General features: G+C 37.0%; 1 long non-coding RNA gene and 1 pseudogene across 1 annotated transcript; both read right to left on the bottom strand.

The window, feature by feature from the left end:
* Window positions 1-1669: 1669 nt before the first annotated feature.
* Window positions 1670-2528, bottom strand: LOC132117937 (uncharacterized). The gene is made up of 2 exons (XR_009425868.1): window positions 2367-2528; window positions 1670-2324 (listed from the first exon to the last, which is right to left on the bottom strand). It is a non-coding gene; the product is annotated as an uncharacterized LOC132117937 (long non-coding RNA).
* A 4-nt stretch (window positions 2529-2532) lies between these two features.
* Window positions 2533-25419, bottom strand: LOC132117936 (RNA-binding protein 38-like; annotated as a pseudogene).
* Window positions 25420-27318: the final 1899 nt, after the last annotated feature.

The following is a 27318-nucleotide window of genomic DNA, read 5'->3' as shown; positions in this document are numbered from 1 at the left end:
ATTGTCATCTATCAAAACCTAACTAGTACAACATTGGGTTTTCCCCCCAGCTGAGAACAACTGAGTTAGAGATAAAGACATTTAGGAATAGAAAATAGGAACAAGAAATTTTTCCAGTACCTGTTTACAGTAAAACAGAATTAAATGCAGTGGTAACATTATTACTAAAGGGCAGACAAAACACAAATATAATTCCATGAAGTCAAAATGTGCTTTTAGTAAGCTTTTAGGGGCGGGAAATCTCACACTCATCCAGGACATCCCATACACCCACAACAAATTCAGAAACACATTTCTTTGTATGGCCATCTTATAAAAAAAGGTTTAGATCCAGACTAGGGACGTGAAAAGTAATTGAAAGTTCAGTCTTGTGAACTGCACCATCACTTCCATTTTCCTTTTCATTCTCTTTATTTTGCCATGAAATCTCTCAGTCTCTCACATGACTTTAATACTCAAGATTTAACAAAACTATACTTTCTAAATAGCCCATGTCAAAATGAGTAGCCTACAATAATAACTACATCATTACAATATCTTTATAGAAAAAATATTCTAGATAAATATTCCACTAGCCTACCCGTTCATTAGGCCACCTGACACAAAAACCGATTAACTTTACAATAAATACATAAATATGAAAATAAATACAATAAATAATACTCAATAAAAGGAGTAAATGAGCACATAGCGAAATTGTCAAATGTATGTAGGCCTATTCCTAACTTACTGCGTTTTGTACATTTGGTAACTAAAAATAAAATCAGTATGATTTGTATAACACCTTTATGAATTAAATAATGCTACGTTTATTTTTATTTAAATCACAAATGTAGTTTACTTTTAAACAACCATCAATGGAGAAAAATGCCTTTCGTCCACAGCATCTGGAGCCAACCAGATGAACCCTAAACTCTTGGTCAAAGCAGAGTTTTACTGTGGTGAAAGTGAATAACAGACATAGAGTACACTATATATTTCTAACTGCAACCATGATTTCCCTAAATACAGTCAAGGTCAGGATTGTAAATGTGTTCAAAATCAACCAGTATTCGTTTTTTCCAAACTGACATGCAGGTGGTGCACGAGAAAAACTCCTATTTTCCTGAACTGAACAAAAAGAAAATAAAAAATACATATGCGCAATATAATGGGAGCATCCCGCACAGTGCATAAACGTTTCATCTGCTTGGAGGGAGGACTGTCTGTTTGTAAAGTCGTTCACAGGTGCTCATTTGGATTGAGGTCTGAGGCCTCATGCATACAACTTCCAGTAGTTTCCATAGTGATACTTTGCCTACTCACAAAAATATATAAAGCCCTGCATAAAGCCCTAATGCCCTTCATTTGCATAGGTTTGTATGCTCGTCCACGAACTCTTGGATTCACTCCAGCACTTCCATTGAAGCAGTCATAAATGGTATTTAAACTGCCTTCGGTTATTCATTGTAAGCACATGTATACTTCCCTGTCTCTCAATGAATTTGTTGGCAGAAAAAAGCAAGTTCCAAAGAAGAGAAACAAAGTCAACTGACAAGTGTAAAACAGACAAACTGACAGTATAATCATATGGATCATATAACAATGCATCGTCAGGGTGGGGGAAAAAAGTTAAGAATATACACAGAAACATACACAGACTTCAAAATAACCACACAAGTGGAAATCAGTTTTTGCAAATTGACTTTATTACTTGATTTGCATGTTCTGGTCTTATGGCTTTCACTGTAAGGTTCACTGTGAGTGTCTCAGGGCAGATTCATGACAACACTGTTCTTGTGAAAACAAACCGATTGTCCAGGCAATGTCCTCTTGTGCTGTCCACACGTTTCATCAGTCAAGACTTTTCTCAAGTTTTCCTGCATGTTCCTGATGGTCTGTTGTCCTGTAGTGTCATTCGTGGAGCGATATCAAAAGCAACCACGCGGACATCTGTCACAATACTCTTTCGTTTGTCCTTTTAGCAGACCAAAAGTGAGTCTAAAAAGCATCACAGATGAAGCAGAATTAGAATATGATCAATACTCTGTGATTCAGTGTCTATTTCCACATGATTATTGACAGGCGAGCTACAGCGCATCTTGAATCAGTGTGTTACTGAATGCTGGATTAATGTACGTGGAGCTACTTAAGTTGCGAGGAATCTGGAAGAAAGGAACTGCTCGGATGGAAGAGACTTTAGGTGACAGTGAGAAGCTGAATTACAAATCCTTGGCAATGCTAAATTTCTAGAAAAGTTAGCTATTCTTGGAAAAAGTCTGGTTAAAAAAAATTCACATATTTTCGCTCAGAAAGAGGGAAGCACATTTGTGTCACAAGAACAGCTATATATATATATATATATATATATATATATATATATACACACACACACACATATTATATATAAACTGGAGAAGTCTCTAAGGCTTTGTGCTTAACAGATATTCCTGCACAGATGCACACCATCAAAACTTAAAAAACTGTCACTTAATGGCATATACACACACTACCGTTCATACTTTTGGGGTCAGGAACTTTTTTTATCTTCTATTCAGCAAGGATACATTGAACTGAAAGAAAGACACTTCTGTATGAAATAACATACTGTTCTTTTGAATTTTCTCTTCATTAAAGAATCCTTTAGAAAAGTTTCTACAAAAAATATGAAACAGCACAACTGTTTCCAACATTGATGATAATATTTAGAAATGCAAAAATTCAGCTTTGCATCAAAGGAATTAATTATATTTTAAAACATATTAATATAGAAAGCAGTTATTTTAAACTTTAATAATATTTCACAATATTTTCTGTATTTTAAATTAAATAAATGCAGGTTTGGTGAGCATAAGAGACGTCTTTTAAAACCATTAGAAAATCTTACAGACCCCAAATTTTTGAACGGTTGTGTGTGTATAACCTCTCATTTCTTCTCCTTCATTGGTCTGTCTACATTACAACCCTTCAATTTGCCATTTATTCATCTAAAATTGGTTATTCAACAATCTTCTACCAATAATATATCAATATTAATCATAAAGAGTAACCAGTCAGAGTAAAAGTCCATAAACTTAGGGTTGATGAAAAGCAGAATAACTTGAAGCCCTTTGTGTTCGACCCCAGTCTCAGGCTGGTGATGTCACCGTTCCCTGTCCCAAAATGATGATGTTCTAGAGCAATTTCAGCTTACTCGCTGGGTCCCTGTGCCCTGATCTACAGGCGGTCGGCGTGGAGCTGATGAGGATGGATCTGGATGAAGGCTGAGCTGGGGGCTCCTCCGATGGAGGGGAGGGCTGCGGGGACCGGGCTGTTTGTGGCGGAGGGCCCCGGGGTGCTCGGAGGGTACATGTAGCTCAGAAAGCCTGGCGAGGGGGCGTAGGGATACTGCTCGAAGGCCGAGGAGGCGTACTGAGTGTAGGCAGTGCTGAAATCAAGATAAGGGGTCGAGGCGCTGGAGGTGACCTGTGCGGGCAGAACCACACTGGGCTGCAGGAAGGCCTGAGGGTAAACATACGGCTGGCTGAGTCTGCCAAGAGAGAGAGAGAGAGTTATCTATTAACTAGGGCTGCAGGAATCTCTTGAAAATAAAAACTGAAATCACGATTTGGCTTAGTGCAATTATCAGATCACAAAGGCTGCTATTTGGTTAATTAAATATATGTGCTGCGTGTTTAGACATGTGCCGATATTTGGTAATGCGATATATCGCGATGTTTAATACATGCACAATATTGTTACTGTGGGCACTTATATACATTGAAAAATGCAGTTGTTAACCTGAAAACCCAGTAAATGAAGCAGCCGCGCTACTTTCTGAAACGTATTTAAATGATTTTAACATCCATTGTGATGTTTGTATTCGCCAAATACTTAAATACTTAGGATTGATATGAACTTCTCAACATTTTAATCTGGACCACAATATTGTTTGAAAATGTTTTGATTGCTTATAGTTTGGTCACACTTTACATTGAGGCTCTATTAGTTAAGAGCTAATGAATTGTTAGAAATATTTATTAAGCTTAGTTAATATCAATATTTAATAAAACATTCAAATCAACAGTTGCTGCTCTGATCCCAAGCTAACATGAACTAACAGTTGTATTTTTTAACAAAGATCGATAACCTCTGTAGCAAATGTAGCTATTGCTCATTGTTAATGTTAATTATTAACTAGTGAGCCACTAGTGAGCTGTCAGGAAGCTGAACTCCCTCCTGACCAGGGCTGGACTGGGACAAAAAATCGGCCTGGGCATTTTTGCCCAGACCGGACCACTATATGATCATAAACACCACCCATCTTTGCACGCCCTTAATTATATGCATACCAACTCCTATTCATTAAAACCACTAATGCCATGTAATGAGTAAGTATAGGAACGAGTGAGAGTTAACAGATGAAATAAGTCAAAATGTTATATTTATTAATACAGTTGAGCTATACTCCACAGCGGTGAAACCTAAAACAAGCTATAAGCGGCTCTGGCATAGCAATACCAGTGTTTCTTACAGGATTTTTGTTAAAACTATGGTGGTGTGTCCTCTGTCCTTCTAGGGGGGTTTGGGGGCATGCCCCCCCGTGAGAAAATTTTGTGCATTTTAATGTTAAATTCATTAATCTGGTGCATTTTGAGAGTTCAAAATTAAAAGCTCCAACCCATATTCAGTGTGCAAATTAAACAAAGAAAAATTCAAACCTCTTTTAGTTACAGTGTCTATTTACATTACACCTATACATTATAATAGTTATAATATTAATCCAATGACAGTAATAGCCATATTTTGTAAAACAAATGCACAAAAAAATAAAGGAAACTTTCTTAATTAGTTGTACCAATTTCTATACTTGAAAGAGATAAGCACATGATCTTTTATTTTGACGCAAACTGCATCAAGCTTTTATTTTGGCGGAAAACATGGTTTACAAACGCCTCTTATTAAATTTCTAGTGAATTGCGGTAATCGTCAACTATGCAGATGTGGAAATAATCTACACTCATGACATGGCCTAAGTGTTTTGAAAGTAGTTATGCTTACCGCAGGCTCTACACTTTCTCATCTCTCTCCTGATCCTCCCTCCTCACTATCATCATCTGCCACAGGAGCTGATGAAGGTCAGAAAACATATATTTTGACACAGTTTACAGTGTCTGCTTTAAGGGCCTGGTTCTATTTTTTCACGCTATTTATCTGCACATTCCTTGCGTTTCTTCTCTATCTTTTTTTACAGATACACACTGACACTGCTGCCGCTCGCTCACTCGTTTAAAGTTGTGATTGGGCCAGCCCAGTGTCAATCAAGAAATGAGCCAATGGGCCGCTGATCTACGTGTTTCATGGGCTGGTCTGTCAGAAAAAAAAATCACACTGACTTTGACCAATGCATTACACCGGCACAAACCCAGCGCCGCCAATTAAGCAAAACAAAACAAAACGAATGGGCCGCTGATGTACAAATTTTATGGGCCGTTTAATAAAAAAAAAAAAAAAGTATGAGTATGAGATATCGGCCCAAAAAGCATGTCGGCCCACCGGGCAAATGCCGGTATGCCCAATGGCCAGTCCAGCCATGCTCCTGACCATGCCCCCACTCCCCCTTTTTTCCCCATGCACCACTGAACTCCGAACCTCAGACCCCCCCCCCTTAACTAACACACTGGGACCTGCACCAGACACTTTGTGCAGCATTGATCTGCTCACTACCTCATTCAATTACCTCTTCTGTCAGTTTAAATAAAGAAAAGCTCTCTGAGATTTTTGACACTTGAATCAGACTGAATAAGCTTTTTGCACTACAATAATTATATCTGCACTGTTTGTTTACTTCACTGGTTTGCAATATATCTGCTAAGTGCATTGTGCTCCTTTACTTATCTTTCTTTTTTACATTTCCTATTTGTATATCTGTACAGTTGTACTTTATATTTGAGCTGTATTTATTGTTCTACTGTTCGTGTTATCTGTATGCACCAAGGGTCTGAGCATAACGCAATTTCAGTTCTCTGTATGTATGTACTGTATATGTGGAAGAATTGACAATAAAGCAGACTTGACTTGACAACACTTTTTTAAAACATTCAATATCGTGATAATACCGTATAAAAAAAGCATTAGCAATTAATCAGAACATTTTAATTTGATACTGTCACAGGTCTAAAGTGCGGCACTGTGTTGATTGACACACGAGCAGCTCATGATCTGGTGTTTTCAGCATCTTACTGTGTCACAGTAAATGATGCTCCATGTGAACTCATTTAACATGAATGTGCATCACCCATCTTCCCAAACAAGTAATGAGAAGCACTTATCAACAAAAGAGAAGCTTTAGGCTCTTTGTGCATTTTTTTCCCCATCAAAATAAAAGTTTCATGGTTTAAGGTTCAACAATAAATCAAGTCATTCTTATTAGTACTGTAATTTTAAAGTTTTAATGTAAAATACAATTATTTATTATTTTTCTTAAATACTATTTATTTTTATTTTACAGTGAAATATTACAACAGTGATTTTTTATTTATTTAGTAATTTTAATATTTATATTTAATAATAATTAGTAAAATCACAGAATTCTGGCCAAAGGTACAGCAGTTTTTTCCAACATTTTCCAACAACTGTTTTTATATTATATTTTTCTTAAACACACTATTTTTATTTTGTTATAATAAAAGTATTATTATTATAAATATTTTATAGATTTTGTATAAAATCAAGTCAATATTTCATTTAATCAGGTATTAATAATTATTATTAACGTTTTATTAATAATAAAATAATTTTATAAATTATGCTACTACCTAAATGCATGGAAACATCATATGATATGATCATATATAATGTAATGTTGAACAGTTGAGCTGCTTAACACTTTTGTACTGGTGATATATATATATATATTTAGGATTCTCTTATGAATAGAAAGTTGAAAGAAAAAACAGCATTTATCTGAAATAGGAATCTTTTGTAACATTATAAATGTCACTTTTGATTAATATAATACATCCTTGTTACTTGTTACATCTTACTGACCCCATGCTTTTGTACAGTAGTGTAATTCAACAAATAAACAGCATATTATTTGAAGCGCAGCTACTTTTCTAACTGACCTCATTAATATTTCTCATGAGTTTCTGTCTGATGACATCACAGCCAAACATCACAGCAAGCTGAAGCACTACAGAGACAGAAAGAGAGACTGGAGGCTGCTACCCACAGCTCAGACCCTTGAGAGGATCCCAGAGGGGCTGCAGACACGGAGCTCAAAATACTGAAAACAGCCTCATACACAGCCTCACACATCTGCAGCAGCATACACTTCCCCTCACACACACACACACACACACACACACACACACACACACACACACACACACAGCTGCAGTGTCACTCGTCTGCCAGTCCCTCGCTCAAGCATGATTTATAAGGTCTGACAGAGGCTTTGTGGAGTAAGCAAATCAACTGAGTCTGTCGTCCTTACTGACCCTATTCATCCTAGCAAATGCTAATGCAGACAGGGAAACGGAGGGATTGAGAGAGACAAGGAGGAGGAGAGAGAGAAAAGAGACAAAGCAAAATAAAAAAGACCAAAGCTGACAAGGGTGTGACGACTGACAAAGTAGAGCCAAATGACTGCTACAAATTAGTTGTAAATGAGCGTGTGTGTTTAGCTCTGTGGTGCCTATGTGTAGAAGGTGTCTAATCCTTAGATAAACTTAGTGGGTTGACTTAATAAAAATAAGGGTCAATTAAAATTCAATCTATTTTCTTTCTTTTTGTTTAAATTAGGCATGTTTTTTAAATTTTTGACCTCACATTCAGATCTGCTTCCATCCAATCATCTGATGGACAAAACCAAGTCCCGATTTTATTTTTATTTTTAGTCTGTTTCACTCAGATGTTCATCGATACAGAGGAGAACTGTTAAATAAGGAAGAAACTGAAATGTGGTGTGCTGGCCTAGTACAGGACTTGATTGAGAACCACTGCTTTCTAACGCTAAAGTTTGAAAAATGAATCTTTTTCTCTGCGTTTCTGTCTTCTAACCACACTGATATGGTGAAGACAGAGCTTTTTGAAAATGCTTTCCCTAGTGGATAGATCTGAAAAGGCTTTTTCTTGTAGTGTGGACTGTGAAAACAGGTATTTGAAAACGATGATGCATATTTAGTGATGTGACACATTTTGTACCGATAGATATCAATGTCTATACCAGTATTATGTCTATTCACTTTTGCACTGTTCCAGCTATATCATCTCAGTGAGTGTTTAAGAGGTTTTATACATGCACAATAAGGTGAATTTAGTGAATTTCATATCTGGATTAATTTACATGTAGCCTGATTTGAAACACTGCATTCCCCATAAATAGTGTGAATAATCGGGATGCAATGGCAGGCGTATTTGTACTGAGCATTTTCTGCAGAGTTCTTTTGGTTCGGCACACAAGTATCAAACAAATGCAGTACTGTTTTAATTACTGTATGTGCAGAGCATCTGTGTGTGCGAAACCTTTTGCAAATGTCCTAGGATGTCCTAAACATGAGATATGCTTTATGTTAAGTGCTTCAAATGCAAGAAAGCATGCTGTTTAAAGTGGCTTGACTTCCGGTCAGATGCTTTCTTCTTTAATTCTGTCATTAATAACTCACCCTCATGTCGTTCCAAACCCATAAGGCCTTCAGAACACAAATGAGGATATTTTTGATGAAATCCGTGAGTTTTGTGACCTTAATATATTTAGTTAAAGATTACAATGGCACGTGAAATTAAAAACAAGTAATGATGTGCATGGATAAATCATTTATAATAAACACTATAATATTACATTTTAAGAATTGTCCATTTTGATTTCATAGTGACTTTAAATGCTGTGTCCGCAGACAGCTCATTAGGTTTTGTAGCTTATGTTTTTATCAGTGTTAAAAACACAATATCTGTGATATTTTAGTATGTTTGAGTGTTTATCTGTAATATATTTAGGCAGTTCTGCTGATGTGGGGATGAGGTTAGCCTATCTTTTGTGCATGACAGCGACAAAGAGCAGAAGCACAAAGAGAAACGAAGAGATGCGGAAGGGAGAGCAAATTATGACGACAAAAAGGAAGGACGAATGATCTTTGGTCGTGCCGTCATACCCAGAGCAGATTATCACTTTTAGCTGCCCCAGCTGTTGGGTGTGGGACACAGACAGGAAGAGACAGAGAGACAGAGGGGATTTTAAAGGTCATATCTTACCAGACAAACACTAACACAAACAGTGCAATCACTAAATTACTGATGAATTAGTGAAGGAGAGGGCCACCCTTTTCACGTCACTCTAACTAAATGTAGTGCTGATAAATGAGTGCTTGTGTGACACTGTAGGGCACAGAGATCCACAGCTGTCTGAAATGAACATGCATAACCATAAACAACATAACAAATGTGCCAAAGATTTTAAATAATATTTTTTTCTTTCAACCCCAAAAAATGGAAAAAATAAAATAAAATAAAGAAATTACTTGTATTCAGCAATGTATGTCTGTTTCTGACACTGAATTAAAAAAGGTAATTGCGACTTTTTATCTCACAATTCTGACATGTTTCTCGCAATTGCAAGTTTATATACAACAAATTGTGAAAATAAAAACTAAAATCTGAGTTACAACCTCATCATCCAACCAGATTCACATCTGTAAAATTCAGCTAGTGAATAAACTGTATTTCTATTTCATTTTATGATCAATACATTAAATATTGACTATGTTTAATGTCCAATTTGCAGAACGTAGGCACTGTTTGTGTGTTTTGTTTTTTTATGCAATGACCAAACAGTTATTATTACTAATAATAAGAAATCAAACATCCATTTGTGGTCAGTAAGATTTTTTGATATTTTTGAAAGAAGTCTACATTTATTTGATCAAAAATACAGTAATAGTGTGAAATATTATTACAAATTAAACAACTATTTTCTATTTGAATATATTCTAACATGTAATTTATTCCTGTGATCAACACGTTTATTTAAATGAGGTATCTTTATAACAATATGTCTTTATTAATCAATGTAATGTGACATAAACGTAGCACTCATCTAGCTTGATGTGCAGAGAAAACAACGGGTTTGGTATAACACAAGGGTGAGTAAACAAAGAATGATATATATTTTTATAAACAATTTCTTTGAAATATATGTCAAATATGATTCAGATGTTGGTGAGTATGTGTGGGTGGGATAGGGAACAAGAAAGAGGTTTGTTTTGCATGACACCTGGCTGGTTAGCAGACTTGAGGCAGGTGGAGACCTAACTGAAAGACAAACAGGTCGAACAGGTTAGAGAAGAAAGACAGAGAGTCCAGAAAGTAAAAGAAAGAGAAACACTGTCAGAAAGATACAGAGAGGGAAATACAGAAAGAGGAAGAGAGTAAAAAGAGAGAAACCGAGACTGAGTGACAGTATGACAGTATGACAGAGAATATGGGAAGGAGGCAGAGAGATTAGAATAAACCGCAGACGTTACTGTAAACACATGAGAAGAAATAGTGAGGAAGAGCTGGCTCGTGTCCTCCGATCTGAGTGAGACGTGTGAGAGGAAGAAGAATAATGGAGAGTTTTGGGCTAAATTAAACTGCAGTTTTGACAGGACTGTTTCTGAGGGGTTGTCCTCATGTTATTCCCTCACCCCTGACATTAACAGAGAGAGAAGAGATGCTTACCCATACTGCCTCTGGATGAGGGCTGGATGAACCTGCTGTACTCCAGTCGAGTATCCTGTGACAACAAGAGCAGAAACAAGAGATTGAGATCTGCTTCTGAGACTTAAAGGGACAGTTCACCCAGAAAGGAGGCAGAGGAAATGATGAGTTTGATTTCGCCCCAAACCTGTATGACTGACTTTATTTTGTGGCGCCCAAAAGAAGAAATGTTGACAAAAAATATGTGTTGTGAAAAGTCTTGTTTTGGACAATTACTACAATGCATAAGTCAAGCTTTACTCAAGCTGCAGGTCTTAAATACAAATTACCATTTATATTTGTTGTTTCCTTTTTTTGTCTTTGTCTTTTTTGGATTTTGAAAGTTCACACTTAGTCGTTTGGAAAATTATAATATTTTTCGAGGGTAAATTTACGGTGGGCGAGATAGCTCAACGCGCTGCAATTTAAGAAAACACATGCAAATTGAAAAAACATCAGCAAATAAAAAAACATCTTCATCAATTTGCAAATCATCACAACACATGCATATAACGAAACGCACTGCAAATTATCACAACACATGCATATAACGAAACGTGCTGCAAATCCTTCACAACACATGCATATAACGAAACGTGCTGCAAATCCTTCACAACACATGCATATTAAGAAATGCTGCAAATCCTCACAACACATGCATATAACGAAACGTGCTGCAAATCCTTCACAACACATGCATATTAAGAAATGCTGCAAATCCTGCTACAAATAGCACTGACCACAATGAAAATGTATCAATAATTTGCTTATCGTGCAGTGGCTTCTGGTCAGTGGAGTTGTTGGTGAGCTGAAAGGTGAGTTTTTTTTTTTTTTTTTTTTTAAACACTGATTGCATGATTCCTTTATCTTTTGGATATTATTAGCCTAAATAAGCTGAATAATTACATGATTAAATGTAAAACGTTACTTAAGATGGCTAACTTTAATATCCTCAGCTAAATATAATTTCAAGGTTAATGAAAATAAATTTGCAATGTTTCGTTAATTGTTTCTTAATGTGCATGTGCTGTGAGGATTTGCAGAGCGTTCCGTTATATGCATGTGTTGTGATGATTTGCAGTGCGTTTCGTTATATGCATGTGTTGTGATGATTTGCAGCGCGTTTCGTTATGTGCATGTGTTGTGATGAATTGCAGCGCATTTCGTTATATGCATGTGTTGTGATGATTTGCAGCGCTTATCGTTATATGCATGTGTTGTGATGATTTGCAGCGCTTATCGTTATATGCATGTGTTGTGATGATTTGCAGTGCGTTTCGTTATGTGCATGTGTTGTGATGATTTGCAGTGCGTTTCGTTATATGCATGTGTTGTGATGATTTGCAGTGCGTTTCGTTATGGGCATGTGCTGTGCGGATTTGCAGAGGTTTCGTTATATGCATGTGTTGTGATGATTTGCAGTGCGTTTCGTTAAATGCATGTGTTGTGATGATTTGCAGCACTTTCCGTTATATGCATGTGTTGTGATGATTTGCAGTGCGTTTCGTTGTATGCATGTGTTGTGATGATTTGCAGCGCGTTTCGTTATGTGCATGTGTTGTGATGATTTGCAGCGCGTTTCGTTATGTGCATGTGTTGTGATGATTTGCAGTGCATTTCGTTATATGCATGTGTTGTGATGATTTGCAGTGCGTTTCGTTATATGCATGTGTTGTGATGATTTACAGCGCTTTTCGATATATGCATGTATTGTGATGATTTGCAGCGCTTTTCGTTATATGCACGTGTTGTGATGATTTGCAGTGCGTTTCGTTATATGCACGTGTTGTGATGATTTGCAGTGCGTTTCGTTATATGCATGTGTTGTGATGATTTGCAGCGCGTTTTGTTATATGCATGTGTTGTGATGATTTGCAGTGCGTTTCGTTATATGCATGTGTTGTGATGATATGCAGCGCGTTTCGTTATATGCATGTGTTGTGATGATTTGCAGCGCGTTTCGTTATGTGCATGTGTTGTGATGATTTGCAGCGCGTTTCGTTATGTGCATGTGTTGTGATGATTTGCAACGCGTTTCGTTATATGCATGTGTTGTGATGATTTGCAGCGCGCTTCGTTATTTGCATGTGTTGTGATGATTTGCAGCACATTTATGTGCATGTGTTGTGATGATTTGTAGCGCGTTTCGTTACATGCATGTGTTGTGATGATTTGCAGCGCGTTTCGTTATATGCATGTGTTGTGATGATTTGCAGCGGGTCTCGTTATATGCATGTGTTGTGATGATTTGCAGTGCGTTTCGTTATGTGCATGTGTTGTGATGATTTGCAGCCCGTTTCGTTATATGCATGTGTTGTGATGATTTGCAGCGGGTCTCGTTATATGCATGTGTTGTGATGATTTGCAGTGCGTTTCGTTATGTGCATGTGTTGTGATGATTTGCAGCCCGTTTCGTTATATGCATGTGTTGTGATGATTTGCAGCCCGTTTTGTTATATGCATGTGTTGTGATGATTTGCAGAGCGTTTCGTTATGTGCATGTGTTGTGATGATTTGCAGCCCGTTTCGTTATATGCATGTGTTGTGATGATTTGCAGCGGGTCTCGTTATATGAATGTGTTGTGATGATTTGCAGTGCGTTTCGTTATGTGCATGTGTTGTGATGATTTGCAGCCCGTTTCGTTATATGCATGTGTTGTGATGATTTGCAGCCCGTTTTGTTATATGCATGTGTTGTGATGATTTGCAGAGCGCTTCGTTATATGCATGTGTTGTGATGATTTGCAGCGCGTTTCGTTATATGCATGTGTTGTGATGATTTGCAGCGCGTTTCGTTATGTGCATGTGTTGTGATGATTTGCAGCGCATTTCGCTATATGCATGTGTTGTGATGATTTGCAGTGTGTTTCGTTATGTGCATGTGTTGTGATGATTTGCAGCGCGTTTCGTTATGTGCATGTGTTGTGATGATTTGCAGCGCGTTTCGTTATATGCATGTGTTGTGATGATTTGCAGCGTGTTTCGTTATATGTATGTGTTGTGATGATTTGCAGTGCGTTTCGTTATATGCATGTGTTGTGATGATTTGCAGCGCGTTTCGTTATATGCATGTGTTGTGATGATTTGCAGCGTGTTTCGTTATATGCATGTGTTGTGATGATATGCAGCGCGTTTCGTTATGTGCATGTGTTGTGATGATTTGTAGCGCGTTTTGTTATATGCATGTGTTGTGATGATTTGCAGCGCGTTTCTTAATATGTATGTGTTGTGATGATTTGCAGTGCGTTTCGTTATATGCATGTGCTGTGAGGATTTGCAGCGCGTTTCGTTATATGCATGTGTTGTGATGATTTGTAACACTCGTGTTGTCGAACTAATGAAGATGTTTTCTTCATTTGTTGGTGTTTTTTCAGTTTGCATGTGTTTTCTTAAGTTGCAGCGTGTTGAGCTCTCTCGGCCACCGTATAAACTATTCCTTTAAAGGAATGACCCAGATCTAAAGGGGTCATATGATGCTTTTTTAAAGATCATTATTTTGTGTATTTGGTGTAACAGAATATGTTGACGTGCTTTAATGTAAAAAATGTGGGTCCTCTATGCCCCGTCTCTCTCAAACGCGTCGTTTTCGACAAAGTCCCTCCTTCTGACAAGCACAGTCTGCTCTGACTGGCCAACTGACCCAGTGCATTGTGATTGGCCGAACACCGCAAGCACTCGTCAGAAATGTAACAACCCTTTCCATAATCGTGAGCTTCATCTTTCAAAATAAATGTAAAGACAGTTAATAATGTCCTTAGTTTTACAATCAGTTCAAGCCTGAAAGAGGAACAAAGTCACGTGACAGACACAGTGATGAAGCTTGTATGTGTTTGCAGTACACAAGCCACGGACGGTTAAAACAGCTGACTCCACTGTGTGACTTTCTCTCTCTCTCTCACACACACACACACACACACACGGGTGCGCGCAAACACACACAATGCACAAAACTCTGCATTTGAACAGTCAAGAGTAAATACTTACACTAATAAAACATACTTCCAGTATCTGATTCAGAAGTGCCAGATTGTCGTAGCAAAGTCAGAATGTCCTCCTCTTCTAGATTCACGAAACGGTTGTCCATTAAATGTGTTGCTGTTCTGTTGTCAGTAATCTTAAAGATTCCTAAATGCATCTACTTTCGGAAGGACAAATAAAGTGCTTATGCACACAGCATCTCTCTGACATGACTGCTTCAACACTAACTGTGTTACTGGAACCACGCCTTCTTTCTTTGCGTGAACATTTGAGGGAATTACGCAAATAGTGACATAGACATGTGGGGCGTGTTTGAACGAGCCGTTTTAGGGGGCATGGCAAAGTCTTAACTTTGATAAATATTATCTCTTTGGATTTGAGACTTTAGTCTTTGCAGCTTTACAGATCTTCTTTATGCACCAAGAGCTTGTAACACTCCAAAGAGAAAGAAAAAACTGAAATCGCTTCATATGACCCCTTTAAAATTTAATTTCAACTCATCCTCCAATTTGTAAAAACAAACAAATATTATTCGTACAGTAATGCACTTATAATGGAAGTTTAAGGGTCAAGACATTGCAATGCACATATATTGAAAAATATAGCCACAAAACCTAATTATTTTACGAGTTATCATGAAACTATTCCATCCGTTAAAAATCTGACAACATAAAACCCAAGGACATAACACAAATCAACATAACTGAAAATGAATCTGCCTGAAACCATTGACAGTTTTATTAAGCTTTATAGCTAAAACAACTCATTTCATATGGGAACATGTATATTATTACAATATTATATACCAGGGCAAATGTATCAGCATTAATTACTGGCATTGGTTGATTAGTTTTTCTGTTTGGTCAAGTGTCAGAAACATGACTTTTATTTTGACATCCCTGAGAACATCTATTACAAAATTATTATTATTTATTATTTTTTTTGAAAATGACAAATTTTCATTGGTGGTCCCTTGGCCTGATGTTATCGGCCATCGGCCACTCGCTACCTGCTTCCTAAGATCAGCCATCAAAAAAATGCATATTGGCTGACCATTAATAAGTACAAAAATACAAGCTACACATTTCTGCTTTTAAACCCAGTAGTAAGTTTTGCCACATAGATTTCTATTTTAAGTCCAGTACTGTACATGTGCTTTTTGTTTGTTACAAACTCAGGGATGAGTCAATGCTATCGACGGAGCTTCATTTAACATTTTGAACCCAGAACACTCCTTTAAGACATCCAAGGTTTATGGTTGTAAAGCAGCAGAAATTGAATGGAATAGATGACAAACGCTACATAATTATTTGACTATCATCTCTGGACATTTGTCCTCAAACAGAGTCTTTCATTCTCCATTCTCATTTCAGTTTCCTGCTTGCCCTGTGTTTGATATTCATGAAGCACATTGGTAATTCTGTGTCTTTCACAACCGCACACTCTTTAGGCTTTAATTGGCACCAATTCTCTCCATTCACCCTATATGCACTTTTGTTTTAGTTTTTTTCTCTTTCCTCTCGTCCTGTCTGTACGCTTTCATGAAGTCATTCATGTGAAAAACTTCAGGCTGCCAGCAGTGTAACAATGCATCTGCCTGGACACAGATCAGAAACATCTCTCGCCTGGATGCACATTCAACACACACACACACACACACACACACACACACACACACACACACACACACACACACACACACACACACACACACACACACACACGACCGGCATGCTCAACAGCCTCTTCTGAAGCACTGCTGTATTTGCATGAACACACTTTACCTTTTACACAAACCTTATGGTGAACATAATTCAACTTGCTTTTTCTCTGTCTATCAAAAAAACACAAAAAAAAAACACTTTCTTTTCTCAGTTTTATGTTCATTATACATAGGTCAGTGACGTAATATTGATTTCTGTGTATGGTGGAGCAGTGTTATTCAAAAATACATCAAAATGCAGTATGAATAAGAAAATGACTGACTTTTAAATCTGTCTTAAATTTAATTTTGGTGTTTTTAACAAAGGTGGTTCAAGTATTTCAATAAATAATAACCTTATTGATTAATAGCTATTAATAAAATGAATAAACTGAAATTATTGTGGAAAAGGCTTCAGAACCAGTATAGCTTGGCATAATTCTTAAATATCAATATAGTTTTTTTAATTAGTATTATAATTTGCAAAAATATTTATTTGCAAATCACTGTATAATAATCAGAAGTGTTAACTAAAATTAAAACTATTGGCTATTATTTAATAACTATCAATAATTTTATTTTATTATGTTTTATTTAAGCTGAAATAAAATATAAATATATAATAAAATACATAAAATAATTTAACTTATAAAAATAGTCTTTATAATTTATAACATAACTGAAAATATTTATTATAAAAAATAATTTAACAGAACAAAGAACTAACTGAAATAAATTTAAGTTAAAATTCTAGAAAAGACTACAATTAAAACAGAAATAGAAATAATATATTACTAATAATATATACATATTGTTTTACTTTTCAACATTGATTTTAAAGGGGGGGTCATATGATGTTTCACTTTCACAACTAAACACACAGCATCTATACGACATGGCGACAGCGGCAACAATACTACAACGAGAATCAAAGTTACGCCTTCATTCTTTGTGTGAATATTTGGGCGGTGTTATGCAAATCTTCCCACATAGTGACGTAGAGATGTGGGGTGACTGAGCCGTTTGAGGGGGTGTAGTTGACTCTGAACTTTGATAAAGAATATCGCTTTGGATTTGCAGCTTTACAGATCTTCTTTATGCACCAAGAGCTTGTAACACTCCAAAGAGAAAGGAAAAATTGAATCACATACCGTATTTTTCGGACTATAAGTCGCACCTGAGTATAAGTCGCATCAGTCCAAGAATACGTCATGATGAGGAAAAAAACATATATAAGTCACACTGGACTATAAGTTGCATTTATTTAGAACCAAGAACTAAGAGAAAACATTACCGTCTACAGCCGCGAGAGGGCGCTCTATGCTGTTCAGTGTAGGCTACAGGAGAACTGAGCAGCATTAGAGCGCCCCCTCGCGGCTGGAGACGGTAATGTTTTCACTTGGTTCATTTCTCTCGGTTCATGTCAAATTAATTTTGATAAATAAGTCGCACCTGACTATAAGTCGCAGGACCAGCCAAACTATGAAAAAAAGTGTGACTTATAGTCCGGAAAATACGGTATTAAGACCCCTTTAACATTGTCAAGAACTTGGCACTTGGCTTGATTAAAAAAAAAAAAAAAAAAAACTTTAACAAAATATTTGAAATAAAAAATAAGCAAAATAACTTAAAATAAGTTTGTTTAATTACTAAAATCACTAAAACTAAAATAGAAATAATAATAATTTACAGATAAATAGAACATTTTTCAAAAAGTGTATTGTTTAACAATGTCTATATAAATGTCATATAATTTTTTTATTTTTTAGTTGCCATTATATTTTAACTAGATTTAAAAAAATAAGACTTCTTCTTTTAATGATCTTTATTTGTCATTCACTCTTGAATGTGCTTGAACAGTATGTTTCCCAGAGTAACATGTAAGCCTGAAAATAATAAAAAAATAAAAACAGTAAATTGTGGCCTGAGTCACGTGACGATGGCTACAAAGACAGAGGAGAGAGAGACAAAGTGATACAGGACTGCTGTTTCAAACATGTTTGGACGAGAACAAGAGCAGGGGCCCAAATATCCTCTTGTCCTGACTGAATATGGTGTGTTAGGACAGGTGTACATGCTTCAGGTTCCCTCCACAATACCCTTCCTCTTTTCTGACATATTAGCTACAAAACACACAAACAGAAATGCAAAGCTGGAGGTCGAAGGAGCAGACAGATGTGCTGACTTAACATATATCACTTTCTGCCAATGCATTCACACACATGCATAGATGCAAATATAGGATGGCAGTAAATTCTTTTTAGACAGTAAAACAGCCCGTTAAAACAAGTGTGATATCGTGTGTGACAGCCAGAGAAAGCTGTGTGTGTGAGAGAGAGAGTACAAAAATGATTATGATATAGAGAGCATGATATGATGAAAACATACATGATACATGCCAGTATGAATCATCCACAGCGAAAGTATCTACATGAAAAAGCTGCAACAGTCGCTCTACCATATAAGGGCAAAAATCTTAAGAATTCTTAAAGGGGAAGTGTATAATTTATTAATCACAAAGGAATTTAATAAACAGAATGATTCACTTTCAAAACACTGTTGTGTTCCCCACCAGCTTGACACAGTAACACTATCTGAGTTTGGGACAGACTTACTTGTTTGACAGACTAATGGCAGATGGGGAAATGTTGAGAAAACCTGTTTGAAAACAGTCATTATTTTTGCATTTTTGTGGAGCTTAAATTAAACACTTCGCCTTTGAAAGTGACAGAACAGTAGGTAACCATAGGATTTAAAAGATAAGAAACCAATTTTCTGTAAGTTTAAATCTTGTGTCAGGTTTTTACCTGTAAGTGGGCTGCGTGGTTTGGCACCGAGGTATGCCAGGTTCACATTAGCTTTGCGTCCATCAATAATAGGGTTGGGATCTTTACAAGCTCTCTCAGCTGCACTTTTATCTATCATAGTGACCTGAAGAAGAAAGAGAGAAAATGAAGTACAGACACATTATGAATGAGTGCATTCATTTTTATAATTCTATATGACCCTATTATAAGCTTAGGGGACATTTACATGACATTATTTTCAAATGAAAACTGAAAACCGTTGGCTGTTTATTTACACAACAATGGCGTTTTGGGAGACTGAAAATGCTAACTTTTGAAAACGGTTTCAAAGTGCATGTTTTTGAAAACAATATTGTTCAGTCTATAGGTATGTGCACACAGACACATATTTTTTCTTCATATGTCGCCACCTACTGGCCTGGGTTGAAAATAGAGCATTTTTAGTCTTTTTTTTCTTCCAGATTTGTTTAAATGGGGATCATTTTGGCAACACTGCCTTCAGTATGAACAACTTTTTTTTTTTAGTACAATTGCTGTCGTGTAAATGTACACTCATTATGCCCCACTTTTACAATATGTAATATAAATCTCTGGTGTCCCCAGAATGTGTCTGTGAAGTTTCAGCTAAAAATATTTAAAAAGTTTTATTTTTGTACCACAAATTATTATTTTTTTTCTCATTTAGAAGACACTGCCTCCCTTGCCTCCTCGAAGGAAACGCCCCTGATATATAGTAGTCAATAAACCTAAACTTGTCTAATAAAAATGCATTCATTTTTTATCTAATAGTTTATTTTTCATTTTACAATCTTCATGTCTCACTTCTCCCCAAATTTATAAACCCACTAAAACTAATTCAGCTCATTATACACTGACAAATATTATGTCATTCTTAAGTTGTAAGAATAAAGAATAATCTGTTTCCATTGATTTCATAAAACTGTGTCATAATAAACTGAAACACGATTTACCAGTATTTTGCACAATACAGTTCTTCTTATCAGCTGATCAATTGATTTTATGTTGCCAAAAATTCGTATTTTTAACCCATTTACGTTGTGTTTCATCTTAAAACTAATCTAACAAATACAAGCATGGCATTAATACCATGCAAGTTTGCTTAAGTAGAAGGGGTTTATGGTTATTTCTGTGAAGTGTTTAAGCAGCCTAAACTGCTGACTTGTTTTCACAGCTCGGCTCTCTGTGACAAACGCTCTTCCAGTGCGCTGCAATATTAGGTTTGAGCTGCTCATGGCCACACACACACACACACACACACACACACACACGCCCCACCCTGTGTGGACCCAGTGGCAGCTGTGCTCCCCAGGGCTGGTGGAACGAGAAAGACAGCCAGAGCAGTAGCGGAGTGAGCGGTTAGCGGGAGGATTCATGGGATCTGGTTTCTGTCAGGTAAACACCACAGTGTATGCTTCGTTTCTGTAGTGCCCTTGTGTGGAGAGTGTCTCGGACTGAGCATGAACAAAACAAGCACACACACACATAGCTGTGACCATGGTATTATCTCAGTAGTCACAAACCAGGCTAGTAAATGAGGCGACAAGCCTCAGTGAGCGTGTTGGGAAAACATTAGGGTTGTGTTGTAATCTTCTGGGAACTCTTCTGGTAACCCTCCCTCTTTACTTATTCCAGAATTCAGCTTTAAGACAAGGCCTCCCACACAGGGAGTGTATCAGCCAGGATATTAAAGACTATCATTTACAACAAAGCCACCAAAATTTGTCACCCTCTCGTCTGTTTTTTTATTTTTTATTTCCTCCTCCCCCCAAATCCCTCCACCGCCTCCTTCGGTTTATCTGTGTGCATGTTTACACCTTGGCAGATGACATGCCAAAAACTTAAATATAAAAGCATGAAGTGAAACTGTGCAGTCTTATCTGTGCTTTCCAACTGCTTTTGAAGGCAAACCACGATACAGTTCTGTACCAGTGAACACAGCAGACGCAGGCCGAGAAACAGAGATCTGTATGAGCGAAACTCAAAACAAGTGCAGATCATATTCATCTCAAAACCATAAGAAAAAATTTAAGAATATATTTTACTTTATTGAAAAATGATTAAAACCAGTAACATGTAATGAAGCCTGTTTCTGCCAGAGAATGAAAACAATAAATAAAAAAGGTATTTGCCACTTTTATCTCACAATTTAGACTTTTTCCTTACATTTTTGAGAGCGAATTCAAAATTGCGAGTATAAACTCGTAATTTCTTGATGTAAATTCTTTGTGTTCCTTGCAGTTATTATATTATGCACCATGGAATAAAAATATCAAAAGTAATGCAACTTTTTATCCCACAATACAAAACCACCAAACAACTTTCAGAGTCAGAGTTCTGATATAAAAAGTCACAATTACCTTTATTTTTCTATTCCACGGTAGAAAAAAGCTATATATATTTTATAATTCTATATTTAAAAAAATAAAAAACATCCAAGTAGACTTTAAAGCTGATTTCAATTAATAATGTATTTTATTACAGTATTTATTCTGTAGTATAGGGAGTGATCTGATATGCACCCATAGACTGTAAAAAATATGGACAAAGCGTCTGTGACGTCACCCATAGACTTTCTGAAGAACGGTTTGAAGCCGTTTATGGGGGGTATGGGCTGCGCCATCTTGGAAAATCTTGGGAAATCCTAACCCCGCCCACCTTCACTCAGCTCGCTCTGCAAATTCGATTATCTCTGTGTATATTTTAGGCAACGAAATATGTTATAAAACGCCATACTAACTATTTTCGTTTTCATTAAAAGAAATCTTAAACATTATAGCCACACAAATGTGGTTCAGGCAACGCATATTGATCATATTCAACTACACATAACGTTTGCCTATTTATGAAAAAACAAAATATAAAACACAACCCTGCCTCTTTTCATTTTAAATATAATATAAAAATATTAAACATTTTATGGTCCAGGCAATATGTGCATTTGTACTAAACAACAGATTTTGCAGTAAACAACATTACAGATCATCTTCATTGTATTAAAATTTAAAATGACAAAACTCAACCCAGTCTCTTTTTGTTAAATTTCAGTTTTATCAATATTAGCCATTATAAAAGTATAAGTAAAAGGTATAAGAAGCTATACAAATAAAGCAAACAATTCAGTTAAACATACAAAGTCAGCGCTCTAGTCTAACCATACATCGGTAAAGTTAAATAGCTTATAAAGTTATGAAACTTCCCCTCAGCCAAAACGATTGCCCAGGGAAAAAATTATAGATTTACGAGACCAAAAATCGCCCATTAGATATACACAAGATGAATTACATCTCATGTTTAACCACTACAGAGACGCCAGAATCTGCGGCATTGGCGGCAAACTTTAGAAGGTCTAGCCGAGGAAAGACTGCTTCAGGCGGGGTACATGAACGCCGAGCGCCCGGTCATCGCTGGATCAACTGGATAAAATTTTCATAAATCTTTAAATAAACCACAGATTTGAGCTTCAAACAACTACATTCTCGCCTGAAAACCTCTTAAAACTACATTTCATGATACAGAAACAGTAGTATTATATGTCAACTGTATTAAAAAATGGCGCTTCTTGTTGTCATTCTCCGTGGCGCTGCCTTGTCAGCTGTCAATCAAGCTGTCACTCAAAGTTAACCACACCCTTATTGTCATATATTTTATATCTAAATACGATCTAAACTAACGAGTTAGAAAAAAAATCCCCCCCCTCACAGTTGTCAGGCACTCGGAAGCTATCGAAAAATACAATAAAAGTCCATGGGACCAACTTGTAAAAACATGAATTTATGCTGTGAAAACGGACATTTTAACATGGGGGGCTATGGACATTTGCTCCCTTTTGGGACCTTCCCCTGGCGGATTTTCGTTGTATTGCAGTTTTTCGCACTTCCGGGTAGGCTTCATTTTTCAGATCAGAATGTTGCCGCTTGTATGCACCATGGTGTTATTTTATTGCACACATATCAAAGTACCGTGATATTACCATTTGATAATAGGCCACGACTTTAGGGCAAGTCGTGGCCTAATGGTTAGAGAGTCGGACTCCCAATTGAAAGGTTGTGAGTTTGAGTCTCGGGCCGGCAGGAATTGTGGGTGGGGGGAGTGCATGTACAGTTCTCTCTCCACCCTCAATACCATGACTTAGGTGCCCTTGAGCAAGGCATCGAACCCCCAACTGCTCCCTGGGTGCTGCAGCATAAATGGCTGCCCACTGCTCCGGGTGTGTGCTCACAGTGTGTGTGTGTGTGTTCACTGCTCTGTGTGTGTGCATTTCGGATGGGTTAAATGCAGAGCACAAATTCTGAGTATGGGTCACCATACTTGGCTGAATGTCACTTCACTTTTTTTTTTTGTCACTTTTTAACATCACCATGCTATCACACAATTCCCTCGTATAGCCTATGCAAAGAGGTCAAGTGAAAGCAAAATGATGAAAATACAGGGAAAGCCACTCATTTGATATTATAATCGCAGTCAGATGTTTGGCTGAACACTCATAACCTCTTTATTAAGTGAGCAGAGGTGGGCCTTGCAGCATATCACAGCAGATAAACCCTTGGCCTTGAACCGGACCTCGCTTTCTACTCATAATGCTTAAAAGAAATATTTAAAAGGGGCCACTTCGTAGAAATCTGAGAACCTGCTTTCTAACTTCATCCAAGAGGCTAAGAAGATAATTGATGACATGCTTTTATACAAATAATCCACTTGTGGTCTCACATGTGACTCTCAACATCACACACACACACACACACACACACTTGTGGAGCAATGCGATGTAAGAGCACATTGTGCTCCTGAAAAGCTCGCAATATCTACGGATTACATTTAAGATCCTTCAGCACTAAATCGGACTAGGAGGAAAAACATTTAGGCCTATTAAAAAGGCTCATAGTAAGCATACAGATCATCATTTGTGACTAGCATATGCTTTAAGGCCAATTAAAGGAGTTTCTACTGTACATCTACTGGCTTTTGTTCTTCACAACTGTAACAAAGACATGCGACGATCGCATTGTCATCTGGAGAACGCACGCGCACGAGCAATTCATTCAAGTGAAGTTCGACACACTTCTGCGAATCGACTCTTTTCAACATTCGCTTCAAAGATCCGGTTCACAGAAATTGTTTTTTTTTTATATCAACATGGTCCCTTGGTATTATATTAAAACCAGCTCTGTTTTGTATGCGTGTCAATAAAAAGCTATCATACAAAAGTCGAGAACAATATTTGTAGCATTTCTGCTATTCAAGTAGCTAACGTTTCGTCATTAAGTCAATAAAATATTAGCTCAGGACACTTACAGTTCTTAAGCTCATTACGGATTTGAGTCCGCTGCTCGGTTCAGTGAGTCAGTTGACCAGAAAACAACAGTTTTGTTAACCGGATCAAACCGATCGTTCAAACAATCCGACTCTCAAGAACAATTCACTGACGAATCGAACATAATCATGTCGACAACTGATGTCTATCGCGTATGTTATTCTTTGTACAATTAATTGTGTTTTCAAAACTTCCGTGATAGTGACAAACTCGTCTGATTTAACGTTAATACTTAAAGTTTGCGCAAAGAATTGCGTAGCTAGCTTAAAACCAACAAAAACAAAGTAACGTTATTAATTTGAAAAGATATTGAGATTTATATGAAGACAACACTCAATCTACTGTATTTTTATTTTATTTTCACTCACAAAGCCGTATCCTCTGGACTTGCCCGTCTGCCGGTCCGTGATCACCACAGCTTCATCGATGTCGCCGAAAGTCTCGAAGTATTTCCGCAGCGACGCGTCCGTGGTGTGATACGGCAGACCGCCGACGAAGATCTTGGTGAGAGTCGTGTCTTTCTGAACACTGGGATACATGGTCTCCAGCGTCCCATTCACGAACTGATGTAAAAGCATCGGGGCGCCAAATTCAGTGCAATGCAGATACGAAACGCGCGCGTTATAAATACATATAAATAAACATAAATAACGAGCGTCTCTTAAGCGACTCTACAATGGTTGCTGAGGCAGCGAGGTAGATGGTGCTTTGGCTCGTGCTTGCCGTGGCTCTCCGTCATGTGCCGAACTACTCCACTAGTCCATGAGCGGAGAAACAGCGGCGGCAGGTGAAGCTCTCTCGGCGACAGCAGCACAGCACTCGGTGCGATACACCCCTAATACACACCAATACAGCCCTCCTCATCTATCTGTGACGCGCACAGACCCTTCCTCTGCCTCCTCACCTTGTCTCCAAACTGCACCTGTCTTTGTTCTGGGACTCTGAAGGAGCTCTGGCTTTGAGTCTTAGGTGTGCTTTTCATGGCAGCTACTGTATTCTTTACGCTTGATGTGAATACTTAGTTTAATACTTACAACCTATCGCATATATATATATATATATATATATATATATATATATATATATATATATATATATATATATATACAGTATATTATGCAGCTAGCAGAAGATTTATGCATTGAAAATGACCCATAGTCTATATTAGCCACTCCCTTACGAAAATTAACCATGGTTTTATTATAGTAAAAGTGAAGTGATGATGTTTCTTGGGTACTGATTAGCTACCATTTGAATAACCACATTTTTTTCTACTACAAATACCATGGTTAAACTAATTTGTGGTTGCCATGATTTAACTATAGTTACCATGGTATTTTGGTTTTATTTATAATGTATAACCATGGCTAATGTTTCTAAGGGCTGTAAGTCAATGAATTGCTATTGGTGTCAAAAAAGTGTATTTAAATAGCTGATGTCAAAGTGAAAGTGAAGTGACATTCGGCCAAGTATGGTGACCCATACTCAGAATTTGTGCTCTGCTTTTAACCCATCCAAAGTGCACACACACAGAGCAGTGATAACACACACACTGTGAACACACACCCGGAGCAGTGGGCAGCCATTTATGCTGCGGCGCCCGGGGAGCAGAATGTTAACTTCACTTTGAAAATCTGGAATTCAAAGTCTTGATTTGTGAAATGAATATAAATAGTGGAATGAATAATTTTTCAGATTTAGATTAAATTATATTTTCACTCAAGCACTATTTTGCTGATTTTAACATTTGTACTTTTGTAGAAGCATTTACTGTCTGTGTTTTGCGTATAGAAGCTCTGAAATTAATATTTAACAAATTATTTACTAAATATTTACCCAAAAATAAAACAAAAAAATCTTGTATCATGTATTTGAAAGCAAATATGCACTTATTAATGGAAAAGCTTGTCTTTGCTCATAAAAATATTTAGGCTTAAATCTAAGATTTATTTCATTTGATTTATTTATAAAATTTCCATCCATTTTAAACAGTTTAAACATAAACTGATAAACTAAATCCATAAGGTTTTTGTTAGTCATAAATAAAAAGGGTAAAATTTCTGCATCGTCATTGTTCATTATTATCTATTTGATTTTATTTAAATCATATTTTTAAAATAAATTTATTCAAATGGCTTGAACCAGCTTAACTCTGTTAATGGTGTACAATTTGTCTAGCTATTATTTAATTAAAAAGTAAGTTGTAAATAAATTATATATTTATTGATGATAAATATGTAAATCTGGTTATTGTAATAATATTATTGCATATATATATATATATATATATATATATATATATATATGCACGCACGCATGCACACACACACACACACACACACACACACACACACACACACACACACACACACACACACACACACACACACACACACACACACACACACACACACACACACACACACACACATATGCATATGCAAAACACAATGCAACTGGCCCACTTTTACATATTAGCCCTGCACCAACTGTGAGCCAGTGGCACCACTTCTCCTCTCCTGCTCTCTTCCTTTCAAGCACCAGGTTAAAGAGTTAGTAGTTACAGCTGGTTGTCAGATGGGCACCACCCTTCATTGGTGTTTCACCAATTTAAGCCCATGACACCTCTGGAAGGCTCAACAGCAGATCCAGCATCCTGGTTCTACCCCTGCTGACCACCACCAACTCTGTCGTTGCTTGCCCTTTAATAGGTTGGTTCTGCCATCGCACCTCCCAGTGCATCCAGATCCACTGAGATGTTGTTTTAGCCTGTTCGGTAACCTTGCCTTCCAGCTGTTTCCTTG

The sequence above is a fragment of the Carassius carassius genome, chromosome 37, assembly GCF_963082965.1.
Source record: "Carassius carassius chromosome 37, fCarCar2.1, whole genome shotgun sequence".
NCBI lineage: Eukaryota > Metazoa > Chordata > Actinopteri > Cypriniformes > Cyprinidae > Carassius > Carassius carassius.
This window is presented reverse-complemented; position numbering and strand designations above follow the sequence as displayed.